Source organism: Canis lupus, chromosome 2 (genome assembly GCF_003254725.2).
Source record: "Canis lupus dingo isolate Sandy chromosome 2, ASM325472v2, whole genome shotgun sequence".
In the NCBI taxonomy this organism is placed as follows: domain Eukaryota; kingdom Metazoa; phylum Chordata; class Mammalia; order Carnivora; family Canidae; genus Canis; species Canis lupus.
The window spans coordinates 48,394,783-48,418,946 of NC_064244.1; the positions used below are offsets into that span (position 1 = coordinate 48,394,783).

The following is a 24,164-nucleotide window of genomic DNA, read 5'->3' on the forward strand; positions in this document are numbered from 1 at the left end:
CTTATTTTCTGAATAAACTGATCCCTTTATCATTATACAATGACACACTTTATCTCTTGTAACACCCTGTACTTCATGTCCATTTCATCTGCTCCTAACAGCGTCACCCATCTTTCCTAAGCTTTGTGTTTGTATAGTAGATCTTTGTCCATCCTTTTCCTTTTCACCTCTCTGTGTATTCATACTTAAAGCCAATCTCTTATAAATCGCACATAGTGTCTGACTGGATAGAACAGCAACACTCAACTATCTGCTTTTCATTTGCATTATAATTTGGTTTCATTTAATGCAGTTATTTATATCAATGTGTTTAAATTTATCATGCTGCTTTTTTCTCTTGTTTACCGTTTTACCTTTCCCTTCTTGCTTTATTTCTCCTTCTGTGGCTCTGGATTGAGAGTTGAGAAGTAAGCTTGGAGAGTGGGGATAGGGAAGGGTTCAATCAGATTTATTTTGTTGTTGTTGTTTTGTTTTTCAATCAGATTTAAAAAAAAGACATTTTAACTTTCAACTATATTTTATTGTATTAGGTTTTGCAATGGTTCTCTGATATGAACTTTAAGGATATTCATCTTTAATTTATAACAATCTTTTTTGAATTAATATTCTACAGGGGCAACTTACTCTTTCCTGTGCCATATATCGTGTTTCCATATATATTATTGACTCCATGAAACATTGCCAGTTTTTGCTTTATCAGCTCTATTTTAAAGAAAAGTGATTTATGTTTATTCACATATTTAAGCATTCTTTATTCCTTTTTGTAGATATTTTCCATCTGATTATAATTTCCCTCATGTCTAAAAAAATGTCTCTATTTATGATCATGTTTTCTAGAATGAGTTTGGTGCTAACAAATAGTTGGAGCTTTCCTATATATAAAACTGTTTTGATCTCACCTTAATTTTTAAAGGATTTTTTCACAAGAAATAGAATTATTGGTAGACAGTCTCCTTACCCCCGAAGTTTAAATATGAAATCCCATTATTTCTTTCAGGAAGGTAGCTGTCATTGTTAGAGTTGCTCTGTTGTATATTTTTGTGTGTGTGGCTTCTTTTTCCTCTGGCTACTTTTAAGATTTTCTCTTTCCTCTTAGAATTCAGAAATTTTACTGTTGTCTACCTACTTGTGCTTTTCTTTCGATTTATCTTCCTTAAGGCTCAGTAAGTTTCCTTGAATATTTTTTAACTCAAATTTGGAGAAATTATTGCTGTTACTTGAGGTATTTTCCAGGGTCATTTTTTTTCTTTTATCCTAAGACTGCAATAATAAAAGGTTATTCCTCTTTATACTGCCTCATAGGTCTTTGAGGCTGTTCATTGCTTGTCAATATTTCATTCTGTGCTTCAATTTGTATCATTTCTTTGGACTAATTTTCAAGTCCACTGGTTCTTCTATTATGTTCAGTATACTGTTAATATCGAAGTCTGAATTTCTTGATTTGAGGTACTGAGTATTTCAGCTCTAGAATTTTTATTTTACTGTAACAATTTTTATTTTTAAATTTTTGATTTCTTTACCCATTGTGTCCACCTGTTGCTGTCTTAACTTTTAACATTTTTTAAATATATTACATCCAGCATATCCATCATCATGGATCTCTTTCTAGTCACTATCATGACTGTATATGTAAAATAAATTTGTACTTGTTGTAGACAATCTATGTTCTATTACCTTCTTCTGTGAAGTATACAATAAAATCACTACTAGTTTCCTTTTGTCTTCTGTGGCTTAGGTTTAGGTTTTATTATGGCAAGTGTATTTCTCTAAGTCCTACTAATTTAGTAGGATTTTGTTGGTGCTAACTTAGCTCGGTTTTTCAGTTTCTAGTTGTTGCTTTTGTGTTCCTTGGATTCTTGCTCCACACTGGTACAGGAAAGGAATTAACCTACAAATGGTTTTATTTTAAATATTTGGTGCAAAATTGTGGTCATAAATAGGATTAGTCTGACAAAGTTACTATGCCAGCATTGGAATCTGAAAGTATGTTTTAGAAGTCATGAAAAATATAGAAGAACGTAGATAAAGTATACTGTAAAGTTACCCAGACATTGCATAAAAACTAAAGAAATCTAAATCAAGGAGGGACTATAGTTATTAATTATATCTCAATATTGGTTCACTAATTCTTAATAAATGTGTCATACTTATGTAAGATTTTAATAGTAGAAACTGAGTTGGGGGTGATCTCTGAGGACTATTTTATCATCAGGTAAGACACCCACACAATAACCCAACCCTCTGTCTTCTCCATTTGCTCATTCTCTATAGGATATAAGTATCAAGCATTAAAACATATATGATTGCCAACTTTGCCACATTAGGTCATGTCAAAATCTCAGCAAAGCCCGTTATTGCATATGTTTTCAAAGACTAAAATTTATTTATAGGTTTAACTCACAGCCACAAAAATAGCATAAAAATGAAGCATGAATGATGAGCTGAAACTCAATTAATATGGCTTGATAGAGGCATCAAATAGTAAGACAGCCATTAAGAATGATTAGAATCCTAACAGAGCCTAAGGGGACAGCACACAAGGTTTGGATAAGGACAGAGCTGCCATTTTTTTCAGAAAGGCAGATTCATACTGCAAATTAAAGGAGGCTTCGAATGTCAAATCTCTGATAGAAATAGCTTGGTTCCATAGGTTACATCCTATTAAGGCCATTTGTTCACAGTGTTAAAATTTACTGTGACATTTAATAACCATTCCACAAAGAACAATATTTTTGAAACACAAAAAAGACCAATTAAAAGAAAAACAGATTATACAGTTTAGGTAAAGCTGTCATGAACATTGCTCTGTCCATATGCTTTCTTCCTAAAGGAAGGAGAATCTGTACCCAAGTAACTATTTGCCAAAGACTCACAACTCCTGAGACCATTCTAGGCATTATCCCCTTATTTCATCCCTGTGGATGACTCCCAAGGTTTCCACCCATCCTGTACACAGCCCATATAATCTATGAAGCTGTGAATGTGATAGGTTTTACACCTGTGGTTGTATCATACAGGAAGAGAAGTTTAATTATAGAAAGTGATATTATCTGAATGGGCCTGATGTTATAATTCTAGACACTAAAAAGTTATTTCTAGGTGGTGGTAGAAGAGATTTAGAGATTTAAAGCATTAGGATTTGGTAGCTACTGGCTTGAAGAAAGAGAGGACCGAGTAGCAAATGATGGTGACAGCATCTGGGAGCAAAGAGCAGCCTCTAGCTTCCAGGCATTAAAAAAAAAAAAAAAAAAGGTTTTCCATTTCTTTGTGTCCTCTTCTATTTCCTTCATCAGTTTACCATAGTTTTCACAGTATAGATCTTTTCCCTCTCTGGTAGGTTTATTCTTAGGTATCATATGGCTTTGGGTGCAATTGTAAATGGGATCAATTCCTTGATTTCTTTTTGCTGTTCCATTATTGAAGTATCGAAATGTAATAGATTTCTGCATTTATATCCTGCCACTTTGCTGAATTCATGCAGAAGGTCTAGCAATTTTGGGGGGTGAGTCAGGACAAAGAAGATGCGATTATATACACACAATGGAATATTACTCTGCCATCAGAATAAATGAAATCTTGCCATTTGCCTTGACATGGATGGAGCTAGAAGGTATTAAGCTAAGCTAAACAAGTCAAGTAAGAGGAATACCATATGACTTTACTCATATGTAGAATTTAGGAAGCAAAACAGATGAGCATATGGGAGGGGGGAAAGAAAGGGGAAAAAAGAGAGAGGAAAACAAACCATAAGAGGCTCTGAAAGATACAGAACAGGGTTCATAGAGGGTGGTGGGTGGGGGATGGGCTAGATGGGTGATGGGGATCAATGCAGGCACTTGTGATGAGCACTGGGTGTTGTATGGAAGTGATAAATCACTTCATTCTACTCCTGAAACCAGTATCACACTGTACATTAACCAACTACCATTTAAATAAAAAGTTTGAAAACAAAGAAAAAAATATAGGATCGACAGTTCTACCAATTCAAGGACTGAATTCTTCCAATGATGAATATGAGCTTGAAGGGTATTTTTCCCCAAAATCTCCAAGAAGAACTAAGTCCAGCTGATATCTTGACTGTAGACTTGGAGGCTTTGAGTAGAGAACCAAGCCAAATGGTGGCCAAATGGTTGTTGTCTTAAGCTAAGTTTGTAGCCATCAAGTACACAGAAATAGGATATGAATACAATTCCCAAGGGAGCTTGCTGAGGTTTGTGGGTCACTCCTGGAGAGGAGGATGAAGTAATTACAAATGCTCTAGAAGAGTAATCTTACTTCTTTTTTTATAGTTTCATTTTTCCCCCTGATTTTAAAAATGCTCAGTCCAGAAGAGAGAAAGGGGGAAGAGTGAGCCCTTTATATTGCCTGTCAACCAGAGGCTTTAAACTAAGAGATAAAAGGTATCCATATCCCTCTCCCAACGCGGGTCTGTGGTCAGGCCTGATCCAAAGAGAAATAAAATAAACATTTGAGATCAAAGCCTGAGTCAGGACAATAGAATTTACTAGAGTGACCCTTGCTTTCAAATCAATTCCTGCACATCAAGGTTCAAAGCTCAATGTAGCTGATAGTGGACCCAGTTGTGAATTTCCCATGACCTCAAATATTGTGACAGGCGATTAATTTTTAATGCGTACTGCAAAAAGTATTGCAAGCCCTCCAAGACTTTCTAGAACCAATTGCTGATTATCTAATAAAAGATTTCAATAGGAAAATCATTTTTAAAAAAAGTCTTCAGAGCAGTTTTATTTCTTCGATTCCCATGGCTTTCGAAAGCCTTGCCTTCATTGATCCTCCTGCCTTGGAACTTTTGCTTTTACCTCACCTGGAAAAGCTGAATTTCAGCTAGGTTAATGGCTGGCATGCAGTCCTTGGAGGCCCATCACTGGTCATGTTTCTGAAGACTAGATGGAAAGGCATCTTATTCAGGCTTAAGTCATCAGTAGGAGAAGCTCTTTGGCTATGTCCTGGAAGACCACATGGCTTGATAACCTGCCACATTCAGGATCTGGCCTATGCTTTCTAAGCCCCAGAAGACAATGTTTATAGTGCCCTGAAAGTTAAGTCATTATTCAAGGATGAATTTACAGTAAAAAATGCCAAAGAAGTCCGATGTGTATTTGTAAAGGCAGGAATATAGCTACCATTAGATTTGAAAAACAAAACAAAACAAAACAAAAATACTCAACTTGGCTTGTTAGTTTATTTTCTCTCCATGAGTATATCTAAATATGAAAGTAATATTAATCAGTAAAGTTCTCTACAAGCATGGCATCAAAACCAAAAAAGTTAAGACTAAGAGACAATGATCAATAGCATCAAACCAAAAGTGGTGTAGCTCACATCATGGACTCAGAAACCAGACTGGTAGCTTTCAATTTCTGACTTTTCTACTTATTATTTTTTTAAAGATTTTATTTATTTATTCATGGGAGACAAGAGAGAGAAAAAGAGACATGGGCAGATGGAGCAGCAGGCTCCCTGAAGGGACCCCGATATCGGACTGGATCCCAGGACCCTGGCATTACGACCTGAGTGAAAGGCAGATGCTCACAACCACTGAGTCACCCAGGTGTCCCCACTTACTATCTTAACAGCACATTTTGGTTTCCTCATATGTAAAACATATAGGATAATAAAAACATCTACCTCCCAGAGCCCAGTGTCTGGTGAGGGGGGTGGTATATTTGTGCCAAAACTCTTTACCCTAGTCTCTTTAGTGTGTTGATATATTTAATGCGCTTATAATTATGCCTGCTATATAGCAAAAGCACTATATAAGTATACTGAGTAGTCAGGGTGCTTCTGCTTATGTGCTTCCTGAACAATGTTTCAATTGACAAGAACATTTCTCTACTCTGACTGATAAATACATTTTTTGTTGTTGTTGTTAAATGTGGTGATGGAATGAAGGAGCTACCTCACATCGTTCAATGATAAAAGCAGTAACATTAGCTAATGTGTATTGGGTGCCCACCATGTGGCTTGATACTATTCCAGACTCTTTACAAATATCAATTTTATCCTCAAGAAACCCCATGAGGTAGTCACTATTAGCATCTTCCTTTTAATGAAACAACTGAGGCACAAAGAATGTGAGTAATTTGTATAAAACACCACAGCTAGCAAGAGGCAGGACCAGAATTCAATTTTATCTCCCTGCTACTCAAAACATGATGTGTGGAGCAGCAGCTTCCACACAGCCCTGGGAGCTTGTGAGAAATGCAGATCTGCGGGCCTCACCCCAGATCTACTGGCTCAAGACCTTACTTTGGATACAATCTCCATACACACATCTATATATACATTAATGTCCATGCAGCACAGATCTCAATCCCCATGGAATCCTGCCTCTCCATGTATTAACTTATTAAAACCAGACAACATGACAATGAGGTAAGATCTCAATTTGTTGACAACACGTGAGAAAAATGCACGAGAAAAATCAAGCGGAGTCACTGTCCAATCTCTTAGGACGTATAACTGGCATAGTGGTGACTCAAATTCTTTCGTGAACCGCTACCTTGAAATAACATTCAAGTTATTGGTTTAAAACAGAGCAGACTGTGAAATTATGCTTTGCTCTTTTGCTTCTTTGCTTTAAGGAACATGGCCAGCTCCAAAAGACGAGTCCCTGAGTAATTACTTCAAGATATTTGAATGACTGCCACCAATACCCCCACTAGAAAAACGTCCTACTCTTGAAAGGAATGCCCAACACTGGTGCAATTAATCCCCATGAGTTTCAAGTTTCTACACCACATAGTATCACAAGGAAGGAGGAAAAAAATGCTCCCCACACATTGTACTTGCTCTCAGTTTGACAAAAAGACGAACAAAGATAATTCACTCAGAAGCAAAAAGACTGTTCAAAATCTGACTCAGAACAGTCAGGTGGCCCTCTCCCAATTCCATCCCTCACACGCAGTTCTTATCTTCATTCTACTGGAAAGAGAATGCTGAGGTAAGTGGATTCTACTGGAAAGAGAATGCTGAGGTAAGTGGGGTGAATACCATGTCAGAGTTCTTCAATCATGTATGCCTTGAAGGAGAAGAACTAAAATGATGGAATTTATGAGCCAATTTCAAGTTTGTCTTTTAAAAGATTGTTTCTTTTCACAAATGAAAAGATTTACCACACTTTAGACACTACATCATGTCCATTATCCAATTTAATCCTTGATACATTATCTTGCTTTCTCATCAGTGAAAATGGCCACTAGGTGGAAAAACCAGACATGCTTTTTCTCCTACTCTTTTTCCAGAGCTCATACTCTTAACCTCAATGATAGATTCCAGCTGTAACTTCCCTAATTAATGTCTGTTAAAATTATGAACCAGACCATGTTTGTTTAACCAGATTTTTGCCCGATTGTTGCAGAACAGATGAGCTGACCTCGACATAGAGACCAATCTGTTTTCACTTATTAGCTATGTTGCCCATTTAAGTCATAGCTACTTTGTTCTTTCTCTCAATCAACTTTTGAATTTTCATAATTGCTGCACTCACAGCTCTACCTAGAGCTAAAAATTGTACCTGAAAAGAACATTGACCATAGATTAGTTCTTTTCTTCTCTTTTAACTTAAGTAGTACTTTCTAACTTTAAAAAAATAAAAATGTGCTCTAGATTGGACATTCAATATAAATATGCTAGCTTTGGGGCCTACAGCCTCTAGCTCACTGAAAATGAACTATATTTCTCATCAGCATCTTCCATATAATACACAGTCTTTAAAAAGTAGGCTGTATCAAATTTTTTTTTTATAAATTTATGCTTGTAGCTCATAGTGTAGGTATCCATGCTATAATTACAAATACTATATTGCATATTTGAAATTTACTAAAGTAGTAGATACAGTTGATATAGGAGAGTTTTTGTTACAAAAAACAATTTTAACTGTGTGAGGTCATGAATGTTAACTTACAGAGTAAGCATTTCACAATATGAACCTAATTTAATCAGGTTATACACATTAAACTAATACAAAATTATATGTCAATTATATCTCAATAAAACAAGAAATAAGTATGCTTCTGTAAGAACAAGTATCACATGCAAGCAGCCCATCTAATTAGAATTATGAGCCTGCGTAGGCCGTATGTAGCAAGATCTGGGTCTAAGTCCCACTTAGTCAACTAAGTGAACTCACTAAGTTACTCACTTCTTGAGTAACCATGAAAATACATCAAGCAAATAATGAAAAAATACAAATTATAAACTAAGTACTAAAGTAATATATGTATTTGAAAAAATGAAAGAGAAGTGTAAATACCATAATGAAAATTATCTTTCATATCCCACTTCCCCAGGCCCAGACCCACAGTTTTTTTGGTTGGTTTGGGTTTTTGTTGCTAATGTTTGAATAAAAACTTTCAAATAACAACAACAGAAAATTCCAGTTAGTTAACATACAGTGTAATATTAGCCTCAGATAGACAACAGGGCAATTCAACACTTCCATACAACACCCAGTGCTCATCACAGCACCCTAGTTCACCTATCCTCCTATCCACATTCCCTCGGGTAAACATCAGCATATTCTCTATAGTTAAGAGCCCAGATCCACTTTTAAGAGGCAACCACTTACTTAAATTTTTAAATACTTCAAACTGAAAACATAATTAATAACCATTTATTGACAACATCTAAGGTTTTGCCAAGTATTAACATAGAACTCTATCTTAAAAACCCTGCTCTAATAAACATGGTTAGAGACTTCTCTTTGTGCATATGGTGGGGCGGGGGGGTGGAATACAAGTAGAATTAGTCGAATAGCTGGGGTTGTTTTTTTGCTTTGTCTTTAGCTATTACACAATAATTGTATAAAGCCAAACTCCCTTAAGGAAGTCACATGATCTCATGAGCACTGGGTATTATATAAAACTGATGAATTGCCGAACTCTACCTCTGAAACTAATAATACATTATGTCAATTAATTGAATTTCAATTAAAAAAATAAAAATAAATAAAATTAAACTCCTCTCAAAATCTTGACAACCTTTGTCAATCATCTGTCCTGGGATTAATACTGCACTATGGGAATTAATAAGGCATTAGGGATGTCTTGATCTAGTAACATCCCTCATACCTCTCACTTTATTCTTTATAATTGTCTCTGCTACTTTGACACTTTATTCATCCAAACCAATTTTTGAATTACTTTGTCAAGATCTGTTTAAAAAAAAAATCTCACTGTACCTTTGACTGTAATTGTATTGCCTTTATACATTAGTTGGGAAGAACATACATATTTATGAAAGTTAAGTTCCTTTATCCTTGAATAAGGTCTCCCAGCTCGTCTAGATCTTATGCTCATCAGCTGACTCTAAGTCTTAATGAATCTTCTGTACAATTTATTTCTGGTTATCTGTATTTGTTAAACATTTTCTTTGCAGATAACAAAACTCTGCATAGTTTAATCCGAAAACAAAACTTTTTAAAAGATTACTAGATAGCTCATAGAAGTGGAGGGCCAGAGAACCAAGCTTAATGTTCCTGTCAAGAGGAACATGACCACAGGAAGGCCAGCCCACAGGGTTCCTAATAAAGGAAATCTCCTGCTACTACTGCTGCATCTTCACAAGGATGCTGAAACACTAGGGACTGACCACAGAACCTTGCTGGTAGCTAACTGCCAAAGAACTAGATGTCACCAGCCCTACCATCCCAATTTATCTGGAGTATGTGGCCTCCTGTACTGGTTACTGGCAGCTCTGTCTATCCCTCAAAAGTCTGTCTCATTGAACCAGGACCCATGAGGCAACCTCTCTATGAGGGAGTCTGAAACATGGACTTGCAGTCTCCATCAGAAAGGGAAAAAATGGACTACTGAGTTTACTGTATTTTTTGAAATTTTATAGATGTGTGTTGCTGGAACACAGAGATACAAATGATTTTCAATATCGAGCTTTCTTAGGAAACCTTATTGAATGTTTTTATTAGAGCTAATTATAAATAACCTTGGAATTTTCCACTAGACAATCTTATAAAGCAAACTGGAGATATTTTTCCTTCCTTTGTAGTGCTTTAATATACATATATATATATATTTATATTTTAATTTCAGCCTCAATTTTAACAAAACCTGGCAGTTCAACCTGAAATAAAAGTATTCCTAGCTTTGTTTTGCTGCAGAATACATAGACAATCTGTCTGTTTCTCTAGTCCATCTGAGACTGAAAGAGTGTCTATTCTTTGCTAACAGTTTTAACTAGGGAAGACTTAAAAATTCACACAATGCTTTTAATGTCACAATTTAGATAATCACATGGTTTCTCTTAGAGTGAGCATTTATTCGATCATCCAAGCCAAGACAGTTTTGACAGTGAAAGAAAGCACTATTGGTTATTATGTCAGAGCAATATGAATAAACCATGATTTTCTCTGGCAAAGTGGGACTAAAGTCCACCATAATTTCCCCCTTTCTTCATGAATTAATGGAGCAAATTAAAGGATTTTTTTTTATAAAAGCATCATTGGAATAAGATCTATATAGCACAGTACTTTTAGTTTGTTAATCCTTACGAGGATTTTTGCATCTAAGTTTCTATGGGAAAATTTTTTTCTCCTCTTATCCTCAGTTGGCAATGGCCTTCAAAGTACAGAAACTATACTAATTAGATAAGTTATTTTTCTGCTTTATCACATATCATTTGGATTATTGGTTTACTTAAAGATTGCAAAAGCTCTTTGTATAAATAGACTTGCTATTTTGTAGCTGTGTGTGTTAATTTTTAGTTTTAAGCTTAAATTTTCAAATTGATGTAAGCTTTTGCTTTCTTTCCCATGATAACCGTTTTCAATTGTTTTTGGTTTGGTGCTTCTGATTGCTACTTCCTCATCTTCAAGTATGGGTAAGTACCATGATTTTATTTGCCAATTTAAGGCAACCTCAAATGATTCTTTGATGTGATATGGGACAACTTAACTGGTATCCATCATTCTGCTACCACTACCACCACCATTCTCTGGCCATGCAGCTTCAAATTTGATCAATATCTTAGAGGGGAAAAAATTAGTCATATTTTTCAGGTCTCTGAAGTCTGATTTATGAATGAGGATTCACAGACTACTGCTCAGAGTCAGCAAATGATCTCAGAGAAACGTTAGCTACAGAGTATCCGCACATGTCTTATCAGTTCTCTTCTGGAATTTTGATTTCTATCATTATTATTTCATTACCTCTATGATGCCTTCAAATACGTAAATTTGTCATTTTATCTGGTGATTCTGGTTGCTAGGAGCAACCACCTGCAACATATTAATCTATCCTTCCCTAACAGGTGAAATCTTCATCTCTATTCCTTGATTTTTCTTTCAGGGTCAATTTTTATTTTCCATTTTCCTTCCTATTTCAAGAGCTCATCTAATATCTAGTAATGATCATTTTTCTTCATCTACATTTAAAATTTTCTAATAGCATTGTATGTATCATCAATTGGTAAACTCAAGTTTCAAATGAGCAGGTCAGTGCTGATATTGTAGGATCTCCACTCACCTATAGCAGAATATAGAGAGCTTTACATTGGAGACACCATCACACAAAGTAAGGATCCTGTATCATGTATGGGTTGGTTTGACTCATGTGTTCTCTTTCCTAACTGAAAAGTCTTCTTTCCATTCTCCCCCACCCAAGTTTTGTAACAGCCACTGTGGATGTGCCATAACAAGGCAAAATGAGAAGGAGCTGTTCTTGGCTCTACTTCTCTCTTCTTTCTGTCTCTAAACCAGCTATCTTCCCTAGACCTTACCCTACATTGCTCTGTCATTATCACTGTTCTTCTGCTTTCCACCATACAGAAGTTTGTTACAACTATCTCATTAACAAATGGTTTCCCACTCAATGTTTTTACTGCAGGTTTATAATGCTTTTCATCTTTTTCTCAAAACTTCTGAGGGAAAAAAATACATTTTACAAAAAAAGTAAAGACCTACCCAGTTAATAAAATGGTACAATATGAAATCAAAATTTATATATGTTTATCTGTGTATCACAGTGTCTGGTATACAGTAAATGTAATGTATTTGTACCCTTATTCTTATCTACTCGTATGCCGTGGGACTGAACTGGGTAGTATTACAATCAAAATTAATGTCATCTTAGGACGAAGGGTAGTTCCCTTTAACTAAAGTTTGGAGACTGGTACAAGAAACCAAGGATCCCAAGTCTAGTCACATACAGAAGCTCACAATTGTTTTTCTAATGTCAAAGAAAACAAACACAAGTAATAGGCACTTTCTAAATGAACTCTTAAAGTTATCCTTTAGGCTTCTTGTAGTCTCTCACGAGTGAGCAAGGACAACTTCTATTCTAAGACAATTTCTTCCGCAGGTAATTAAAATTGTGGTTAAGACTAGAGGTTCTGGATCTAGACTGAAATTTCATCTTTGTCCCAGATTGAATAGGCTTTATCTTGGACATATTATCTAAATTTCCTGTGTCTCTGTTGCCACATTTGAAAAATTAGAATAGTAACTTCAGGTCATTAGATGGCCTTCATGAGACAATATATGTAATGCTTTCCAACAGGGCCAGGCAAAGAGTGTTTAATGTATGTTGGGTTTTATAATTAGTAATATTCTCTAAGTCATTACAGGATTAGAGCAATACACTATTCTACTTAATAGTCTTCTGAGTAAATTGAGCAGTAACAACATGGTATCATAGCACCATGGCAAAATTATTGTATCCTAATGGCCCCCACATGAGTAGTTATACATTCTAAGTATCTATAAATACAGCTATCCAAGGATGACAACATCAACCTGAGTGTGCTGTGAGATCCTGACATTGTAGCTTCAGAAAATGGAATGCAAGTCAGTCATTCTCTACTTCTGGCTGCCTATTATAATATTCTAGATAGCCTTTAAAATACCCTTTCTCTTATTAATGGATTTGAGGACAGGACCTGGGGTCTTAGGCAACTATATATCCCAAATACCTAATGTAGCCCCTGTCATGTAATAGGCTCTAATTAATAGTTAATGATATTACAGAATTTCCTTTGTTTCCCAACACTGGTGAATGTTCAATGTATGCTTGTTATCATCATTGTTATACATTCTCAGTAATGACACTGGAATAACATTCTAGTGATGTTTTCTAATTTATTTCTAATTTAACTCAAATTTACACTAAGTTTTAATTTACATACAAAATGTGAAACCCCATTATGTCATCTCTAATATTTTTATCTTTTGAGTATTTGACATTAATATACTTAATTATTTTATATAAGGTCATTTCCTGGAGAAGTTACTGAAGAAAATGTCATGAATATTCTTAAGAGGAAAATAACTTTCCAGTTCTTGTTTTAATTCTTATATTTGTCAGAAAAATGTTGAGATCCATTCTCATACTATACTTAATATTGGGCACCTTTTTATTTTTATTTTTACTTTTTAAGATTTTTATTTATTTATTCATGAGAGACAGAGAGAGAGAGAGGCAGAGACACAGGCAGAGGGAGAAGCAGGCTCCATGCAGGGAGCCTGATGTGGGACTCGATTCTGGGTCTCCAGGATCATGCCCTCAGCTGAAGGTGGCGCTAAATGGCTGAGCCACCTGGGCTGCCCTGGACACCTTTTTAAATTAAATTACATATTTATCTTTATAAAAGATTTTGACTAATAGATTAAGAAACTTTTGTCAGAAATATATTAAGAGATCCATTCTCATAATATACTTAAGATTGGATACCTTTTTATACTTAATATACTTAATATACATATACATAATATACTTAATATTGGACACCTTTTTACATTTTTAAATTAAATTACATATTTATCTTTATAAAAGATTTTGACTAATAGATCAAGAAATTTTTAAACACCTACCATCTTAACATCAGATTCATTCTTTGCATAGGAGCTATGTCCTTTATAAGCAGCATCCAAAAATGGCTCAGAATGATCTTAAAGATTACCATGGTTATGTTTTTTTAAACATGTGGGTCTAATTTTATAAAATAGCCTGGAATTGAAGACCTATAGTCATATTTACCTCTCCTCAGCCACTTCTGCCCCTTTTCCCCAAGTGAAATCCAATCAGTACCCTCAGGGTCACTTTCAAAGAGTAGAATTTATTAAGGAGTGTATAAGTGGGGAGAGTATTTAAGGAAGAGTGGAGAGACATGAAAGGAGTTTGAGAGAACATCCAATGACCAGAAAATACAAAGATCTGTAGACAACACAATTCCATTTGATCAGTACCGTGGATAGAGACAGACCAAGACTAGAGCAGGAGCCTATTAGAGGGTCACCCAATACAACTTAGGGAGAAGTGGGATAAAGGGCAAGGAATGCTGTTTCTGTCTACAGCTATAGAAAGTTGCCCAGCAGAAATGACCTCTGATATGTTTGTCCAAGGTGAGTTAAGGACTAACCATTTGAAGAACCAGATAGGCATGTTCCTGACCTTTCTTATTCAAAATGAATTAAGTGTTTGACAGTACTCTATATACAGAAAACAGTTACTAGTTCACTAGCATTGAATCACAAGTGGAGGAAGATATGGCAAGAGATAAAACTGTATAAGCAGGTAGTCAGGGGGTCACAAGATCCTGTGTTCCATGCTCAGTATGCCCACCATCGGGAAGGAAATAGGGGACCATTTTATTATGAAGATGATATAAAAAGAACTGTTGGTTCAGCTAAGTCATGTTGCTACAGGGGAGATGGCTTGCAGAAAAGTCAAGTAAGATGGAATCTGGTCATAATTGGAGTGAACCAGGACATGAACCCAAAGAAAGAACAGGAACAGAGGAGGTGTCAAGAAAGAAACAGGATTGAGAGGTACTGACCACTCATGAATTGACCAGAGGTCCTCAGGTATATGCTTTCCCATTAATCCATGCATTTTCCTAGAACTGTGAATTTTTCTAATGCCTATACAGTTTCTTTAAAAAAAAAAAAAAGATTTTATTTATTCATGAGAGAGGCAGACACACAGGCAGAAGGTGAAGCAGGCTCCCTGCAGGGAGCTCAATGGGGGACTTGATCCCAGGACCCCAGGATCAGGATCTGAGCCAAAGGCAGATGCTCAAACTCTGAGCCACCCAGGCATCCCACCTGTACAGTTTTTATTACATTTTCCCATACATGTTCCTAAAATATGTACATGGGGAATTCTTTTATTGTTTGCCTTCAAAGAAACATCCTCTACTCTGTGGCAATACCAATTTTGTCTTTTTTATCTGCTTCCATATATTTGGTGCATAGTAGTGATCTTTTAACACAGTAGCTATTGTTAAAAGAAAGCTACAATGCTACCACTGAGTTGAGGCCCCAAGCCAGTAAACCAAGATTTAATTCTTAACCTCACTGCAATTTCAAACTCCCAACAGTGGAACCTTTGAACCCAATATGGAGTTCCTGGTTAGTACTAGGAAATTTCCTGATAAACCCTTTCATGCTCCCCTTAGGACTCAACAATGCACTTCTTGCCAATAAATTGCCTTCCTCTTCTTTAATGTCCTCTACCTTTAAAAACTGGTTTCACTTCAGATAGTCCCCTTCTACTTGCTAGATGGAATGTTGCCTGATGCATGAATTAATAAAGTCAATTAGACCTTAGGGAAATGTTGTGTTATTGTTTTGGCTGGGGAACTGGCTGAAGGTAGCTTTCACTACTGAGCACAAAAATGTCTGTGGGTGATCTCAAGTAGGGCCATTTCAACTTTGGAAATTTTGACTTTGAGACATCTGAAAAAATATCTAAGAACAATCATCTAGCCAAAGTTTTGCTAATTAGCAGCTTTTTTGTGTAACCATCACCCCCCGCAAAATCCTAGTGGCTCCCAACAATGAACGATGAAATCATCAGACCTGTTACAGGATGGGCTGAAGGTCTTCTCCAGAACATGGTCAGAAGGAACAACCCCATCTGAGACCTGCTCTGGCAGTAGCACAAGGTTCAAGCATGAGGAGCCAAGCCAAACCACACTTAAAACTTACAAGTTTCCACTCAGACACAGTATGTATCACATCTACTCATATTCCCTTGACTCCATAACTGGTTTTGGCTGGTGGTACAGGGGTGTACAACCTTACTTAGGAGACAAGAGTAATACAGCCTACTACACTTAGATGAAGAACAGTACAACCCTGAGAGGGAGTCACAGAGGCAGCACATAAAGCTCTCCGAGGGTATGACATGACACAGGGGAATGTGTATAGTAAAAGGAATGACCTGGGACCAACAGAAAAAGAGAGAGAAATGGAGAAAATCCAGAAAGGAGACTAGATCAAGCTGAAAAAGATACAGGAAGAAAACAGGGACACACTCAAGTCCTTGACCCAGGGGAGGTCTTACCTCTTCTAACATTGATCCTGATTTGGTCTGTCCTGAGAGCCAATCAACATCCTGATGAGAACAGGAGGCCCAAGGAGAGCTGTTGAAGTCTGGAAATCAAAGAGCGGGTCCTGGCATCCTCCTGGCCTCACACTTGCTCCTCACGCCCCCCCCCCCCATGGGGGCTGGTTCATTTCCCTAGCATCCCTCTGTTTTCTCTCCCCTTCCCTGGGGAGACATCGGAGGTGAGAAGTTGATCTGGGCCCCATGCTTCTTTTACCATTGCCCTCTCTGTCAACCTCTCATTACTTTTCATTCTAGAACTTCTTCCCTGACAAGCAGAGGATCTCAAGATGAGCAAACTTCTTCCTGTTAAGGGCCAGACAGTGCCTGCCTTAGGCTTTAGAGGCCATGCCAGTTCTTTCACAGCCACTGGATGCTGCAGCACCAAAGCAGCCATAAGTAGTATGTGAACAGACGAAACACTGACCCAGACTTGGTTTGTGGGTCATGAGTTGCAAACTCATGCTCTAACGGAAGGATTCATTTTGGACCATCTCTGGCTGTTTTAGGCTATTCTGACTGGACATAATATTTATACAAAATGCAAGGATTGGAGATAAGCAAATCATAGGCACAATCTTTAGTAAATATCATCACACGCATACTTATGGACACGTAGTCTAGGTTAGAGGCTCTTTAAAAAATCATTTTTAAAATGTATCCTCGCCACAATAAATAGGGGAAAGTTAGTCTCAGTGTCTACTTTGAAAAACATAGAATTGGAAAAACTTTATTCACCCATGTCAGAAACAAGGCATTTGGGAACAAACAAATCATTTCAATCAAACCTCTTTTCTATTCCAAAGCAAATCATCTTAAAATAGCATCAAAGCGACCATACTCCTAAATCCCACATTTAATTATTTTTCTTATTTTGAGTGAAACAACACTAAACTATAGCTGTATTTTCTCCCGGACGCTAGGATCTTACACAAGTCCTTTTTTTTGTAAAAGGAAAATGCATTTATCCTTTAAAATTTCAATTTAACATAAAAAATATAAAAACTTCCAGAGGGCACAGCAAGTTGCCCAGAACTTGATAGCTTTGGGGGGGAAAAGAAAATCTACAGCCATGCCACAGAATCCATATAGAGAAGAAAAAAACTCATTGCATGGACTCCTACACAAAGCAACTTTTATTTAAGTACAGTGTTAATTACCCAATTATAAAAACTCAAAAAATTTAAGTCTTCTTGCTAATTACTAAGCACTCATCACTCAGTACAAACCTAAATGTTCACCAAATAGTCAAAATCATGCTGGGTTGTGTATTTTATTGGTTGTGGGTCATGAGTTGCAAACTCATGCTCTAAAGGAAGGATTCATTCTTCTTCTCTAAATGATTTTGAAAGCTGTTTTCCATATATACCTATTTCTATGTATTTCTCTTGCTCCCAAAAGCAACCACAAAAGGCTGAAAATAATTTGGGCAAGGAAATTATTCCGTATCCTTCAGACCAAGAGTTAGCACTGGTTATAAATAAGGACATTTAATAAATGTGGACACTGTGCCACAGAAGTAATTCCAACAACTATTCATTTATTATCACATATAGTATTTTCTTGTGCACAGGGATTAAATGACAAATAGGAGGAGTTAATTTCTCCACAGCAATCACCCAGAATGTGGCAAAGCCAAGATTTGCCTTTTGAGGACAGTGTCTTAAGCATTTAAACTACTTCCCTGAATGATCAAGGGGACACTCTCCTTTTGAGCTGACTTGAAGCCATTCCAACTTCATGTCTAATCGACTCGGGCCTGAGGCCTGTAAAACACTGCACTGATGGTTTTGTATCTCCTAATAAGTAAACTCAGTCAGGAGACAGCACTGTTTTGGGAGTGTCTGACCCTGGCAAACCTGTGGGCAAACAGAGGACTCTAAGCTGGAAGTGCTAAAGCTTCTAGTGTTTCTTCCCCCTAAAGACAAGTCTTGAAAGTCTAAAAAAGAAAACTGGAAAGCAAAACAAAACAAAACAAAAAATCCAAGGTCTAATCATCACCTTTGTGACATGTTGAAATGTGCTTGATACCTATTGAAGTTTTCTCAGAAACATGTAGATGTCCCATACCTAAGAGCATTAAAATAGAGTCTCCTGGTCTTATCTCTTTTCTCCATGAGACAGAGGCCTTGTCTTTTGCTAGGTATTGCCTTCTTAGTTCCTAAAACAGTGACTTTCATGTAAAAGGCACTCAATAAATATCTACAGAGAGTGAATAAACTCAATGCCTTACTTCTCAGCATTTACCACCAGTCATTTTTCTATAATGTTCCCATTCTTCATTTATTTTCTTGGTTCCCATTTCCCTGTGGTTCACAAGATCTTTAAGAGTGTTAACTTCAGGATGTTTTCACTAGAAGGAAGCAGTGGGTCCTACAATCTAGTAGGGGTGGAGATGGGTCATGGAGAGGGTGTTTGGGACTTAAAACCATAATGGCACTGCAAGGATATTAATGATTTTTGTCTTCATGTTAGGCTGCTTGGCAACTCACTGGAAATTATTGGGGTGGGGATTAAACTTCTCCAAGCCTTCCCTCAGATGATCACCATAGGTAAGTTTTTTTCACTTTTACATAAATGCTTATAGATTTTATAATTGGGCAAACATTAAATATTATATATTCAAGGAATATTATATTTTATTATGTATTATGCAATAAATAAGGTGTTGACCAGTGCTGGGGCTGATAGTCTCCAGACAGGTACACAGGGTACCTTTCAAAAGCCCCATAGTGGCGGGGGTCCACATTGGCCAAGTCATCATGTCCATCAGTACCGACTTACAGAACAATGAGCCTGTGATGGAGGCCCTATGCAAGGCCAAGTTCAAGTTGTCTGACCACCAGCAGATCCATATTTTCAAAAAGTGAGGATTTATTAAGTTTAGTGCTGATGAATTTGAAGGCATGGTGGCTGAAAAGCTGCTCATCTCAGATGACTAGAGGGTGGAATACATCCCTAATCATGGCCCCTTGGACAAATGGGGGACTCTGTATTCATGAGAACTTTGGTGCTGTCCCCTCCTTATTCATGCCTACCAATAAATCCCACTCCCTGTCAAAATAAATATGTATATATTCTGTTTTATAATGTATCCTTTGTTGTTATTTTTCATAGAATATCCATCTTCTTGAGGCTCAAAACAGAATGTTCAAGTATAGTCCATTGTTTTTCGTTTTTTCACTTAGTAACCATACAAAATAGGTGGTATTTTCCTATTTCTGTCTTCTCTGTTCTAGGTTCTTTCAGAAAAGAGAAGCTGTAAGAAATTTGACTCGTCTTTCTCTTCCTTATCTGTGATCTTCTCTTCTACCCCTTTCTCTTAAGTGAACTTTTTGTCCAGGATATAGTAGAAGTTTTCTCTCACATTTAAAAATATGTTTTTCTTCAAAGGCAGGTCTACTCTTCTCTGCCCTCTAAGTGATTTTTTATTTGTTATTATCAATTTTACCCATCAATCATCTCATTTTGCACCTTATTCTGATGAACTCTGTCCCTCTAGCCCATACCATCTATTTGTGATTCATCTTTCCCAACACCCTGCTTTCTCTACAGCTTCACCTGCCCAATTTGAGTCTACAGGCAATTTTTATAAGAAAGTTCATCCCTTGGACCTTGTAAATGCTGTTCCTCTTCTCTTAATATGAAGTAATTTTGAAATACTCCTCCTTTTCTTTCTTTCTTTTTCTCAGAAGTATATTTATATTACCTTTGTTCCTGCTCTCAGCCTACTTTGTAGGTACAGAATCCCCTTTCCCATCCCTAGGCAGATTGTTATTTTGAAATCCTGGCACAATTTTCTGTCTCCAGAGTCTTCACCCATGTCACCTCTGCTCCATGTGGGTGGCATCTCTAACATTTTACCTCATTCTCTGATATGGTGATCCCTGTGATGCTTTTTAATTTATATACACAATTACAATGAAAATGAGCTCTCAGAATGTATTTTATTACCTACTTACTGCTTTTTTTTCCCCCGAGATTAAAATCTTGACCTGCATTTAGCAATAGGAGAGGAGAAAATTGGAAAAAGCATTCTGTGTACTTCCTAGAGTAGAACGCCAAGAGCCAGACAGGGAAACCTTCAACTTTCTGCTTACTACAAGCCTTGGGTCTGAGCCCAGGTGCTGGATGTACCTGTTACTTCAAATGTTTTCTATTCTTACTCAAGTGTGGTAGATTTGATAATGTAAAAATCATATAAGAAATGATCCTACAAAACAAAGACCCCAGAAGAGGGACTACCCAGAACTATGACAGAGTCCTCTTTGGACATCTGAATAATCTGTAAATGGTGATTAAAAGAGAATTTGGGATTTGCATGTTGGGGCACCACTCTAACAATGTCACTGAGGGTCAGTCAAGTAGGTGAGGAGTCTGTTGCTAAGCCAATGTGAGGACCCAAGAATCATTCAACTAAAGGAGAAACCATACATGACAGGAAGGGGGAAACAGATCAAAGATTTTATGAGGTGCAGTTTTCTGCAATTAGAAACCAATGGACATGGGGAGATGGGGGTGAAGGAGGAGTAAAGGGTACTGCCTGCTGTCTACCTTGCCTCTCACCAAGAGAATTTCCAAACAAAGTGCAGTCTCAGGAAGGCTGAAGTACATAAACATCGTTTTTGGAAACAAACCTGTCAAGTTTATTTTGCTTTTGGAGATTGCAGATAAAGATGTGTAGTTACCAATAAAATTCTGAAGCCCAAGAGAAGGAAAGGAGAAATTAAGATGTCATGAGCTTTCAGGCTAAAGCTAAAATCATCAATGTAATTGCTCAGCAACAGTCTACAGAGTGAAAGATGAGCAGACCAAGGACACAACCCTAGGGGCAAAGTGGGTCATGGTCTATTTCTTACTTACCCTTCTTCAAGATTCTACTCTTCATATCCTCCTCAGTCTATTTAGGCCTTGAGATTCAATCTTCAGCTCTCCCTAGGAGTAGATGGGTCAGAATAAGACAACTCTTCCAAGAGAACTGACTCATGCTCTCGCACAGCAACTTCACTCACCTTGCCAGCTTGAAATTGAGAGACAGGGATAGAATCATTTTCTTGAGAATAGAGGTTCAGGCTTGGAACATAGGCCATATGGAATGGGAAACTGAGTGAATTTTAATAAATTATTCACTAAGAAAATGGAATGGGGTAACTAAATAGGAAATTCATGACTTTTTATATCACACACCATCTGTGATCAACAATAGAGATAGAAAGGTGGGAAAATGGTTATAGAGAGCCAAGACTTCATTTTTCAAACTATGGCAGTAGATCAAGAAGATGACATCCTAGAGACACTGATGAGACTACTTAAAATAACACCAGTCAGCCATGAGGAGTCAGAAAGTGAAGTTGATTGCAAGGAAAAGATCAAGCATTTCCATTTTTGTGTACTTGAAAGTTAAGCATCCTAAGTTTGTAAAGGTAATATCATTTCTGGTTTCAATCACAAAGTAAGGTATCAAAGTTCAAGATAATGAGCTATTCATGGAGTTAAGTTTAGGATACACACATGGAAGTGGGTTGTTAGAATGGTAGGCAAAAGCCTTAAGAATTACAGAAATTTGGATTCTTGATGGAATCATCCACAGGGCAGCTGAAGTCACATCCAAGTCATAATGGGAGGGTGATCCATTGGTCAGAATGGGGCCCATTTTCAAAGGTTCAGTCTTTTTTACAGCAAAGTTGAAAATTCCACTAAGAGTAAAAAAGAGGAATCAAGAAAATGACAAGAGAGTGTCTGCACAAATGGCAGCTAATAAAATGTGCATGGAATGAATTTACGGGTCCCACTTCCCAGGGCCATGGTAAGGAAAATGAAACAATAAAACTGCAATGGGAAACAATAAAACTTGCCAGGGAAAAGGGGTGGTAGAAAGAGCTCACAAGAAACAGTTCCACAATTTTCAGAAATTCTGAAAGCTGATTGTAAAACTTGTATTCAACTTATATTTGACTATATGAGGTTAAGGCCCAGAATGAAAACCAAAACAACTTATTCAAAATCCCTCATTTCCTCTGGACTGTACTGCATTTTATTACCCATACTTTTGAGGTAATTTCCACCTATTTTATCTGTATGGTTGAAACATTACATAGAGGCATGCTATGGCAGATCTCTTCCCAAGTCCCCATTTAGTACAATGCATTGGTAGTATGAAAGTGACTGTAATGGAGTTTTCACACTATGGAAACATAATGCTACATATCAGGGTTCAACTTATTGTTTTGTTACTTGTCTAGACAAACTGTTTTCCACTCATTGCCTATAGCTGCAGATAAAGTTTTACTGGAATATAGTCAATAATAAGTGATATCTTCTGTGGCTCCGTTATAATGACAGCATGGAAAAACTCTAAGAGAAACCATATGGCACTAAATTTGAAATGTTTGCCACCTGGATCTTTAAGAAAGTTTGCCAAATCTTGGTTTAGACTTGAGAAAATAATTCAGATTAAACTTATAGGAGTGCAAGACCTGTAAATGGTTACACATCTACAGCCATTTCATAGTAGCACAAAGATTTAGGGAACTATTCTCTGGGTATTTGAAACCATAATCTGATTTAGCAAAGAAGTCATTCATGTCATTAAAAGTTAAGCCTGATTCTGACATATACATTCATGGTTTCACTTTGCCTTCCTCCTCCACCTAAATGAAAGTATTGACGAACATTTATGTTGAAACTACATCCATTTGTAGTCACTGTTCATCAGTAACAAGAGTTTAGCCAAAAAAAAAAAAAAAAAAAACAGTGTTCCATGCAAACCTATTGGCTGCAAGAATTTATAATGAAGAGTATCATTATTTGTCAACTATGGGCTACACTTTATATTAGTAAAATGCATTAAAACCTTTTTTTGTATGTATATATATGTGTGTGTATATATATACACACACATATATATACATACATATTTTTTAATATGTATAAGTTTTGAACACTTGCCAGCAGCATGAGTAATGAAGATATTAAAGAAGCAGAAGTTTCTCAGAACAAAGTTCTGAGAAAGCATCATAATTTTAGCACCTGTGGAAGGGTAGCAGTTCAAGGATGAAGAATCACAAAGCAGTGTGAGGATTAGCAACAGATAGTCAAAACAGAACTTTTTTTCTGGAGGAAGTGATCATCACTCCATTGGCAAGCATGAATCACTCTAACTGGTACAGACTCTCCAAGGATAATTCTGTCATAGATAGTTCTGGGGTCAGAAAAAGCTTGAGTCATCATGGTATTGACAGCCTTAAAATGTCCATAGTCTTCCTGCCACCGTAGGTAAACTGAGCTCAGGACTTCCAAACCAAGGGACACCTGGGTGGCTCAGTGGTTGAGTGCCTGCTTTCCACTCAGGGCATCATGCTGGAGTCCAGGGATTGACTCCCACATTGGGCTCCCCTCGGAGAGCCTGCTTTTCCCTCTGCCTGTCTCTGCCTCCCTCTCTTGTGTCTCTCATGAATAAATAAATAAAATCTTTTTTTTTTTAAAAGAAGGACTTCCAAACTGAACATTTATGAATGATTACAGTAACCGCCACATGTTTGCCAGCCCAAGAGACCCTCAGTGTGTACTAGAACCAAGAGAAGTCTGTTTGCCTGGTATGTAGAAAATATTTTAGTCTGTTATCCATGATTGTGTAGGAATCCTAGTTTCTATTACCATCTCTCTGACCCTATTTCATATGGTTTCAAATTCTCTACATTCCAAGTCCTTATCTACAAAGGATTGCTGCCATTCTTCTCCTTCCATCTCCTAAGGCAGCCATGTGTCTAAATGAGAAAATACGGCGAAGACACTATAAGACCA

General features: G+C 36.9%; 2 long non-coding RNA genes across 2 annotated transcripts in view; one reads left to right on the forward strand and one right to left on the reverse strand.

The window, feature by feature from the left end:
- LOC118354056 (uncharacterized) overlaps positions 1 to 24,164 on the reverse strand; it is a 70,705-nt gene that overhangs the window by 34,906 nt on the left and 11,635 nt on the right. The window contains exon 2 of the long non-coding RNA XR_004813981.2: positions 21,225 to 21,296. This is a non-coding gene — a long non-coding RNA (uncharacterized LOC118354056). The remainder of the gene's footprint in view (positions 1 to 21,224; positions 21,297 to 24,164) is intronic.
- On the forward strand, positions 14,677 to 18,918 carry LOC112659855 (uncharacterized). Its single transcript, XR_003136547.3, has 3 exons — positions 14,677 to 14,800; positions 15,799 to 15,980; positions 18,837 to 18,918. It is a non-coding gene; the product is annotated as an uncharacterized LOC112659855 (long non-coding RNA).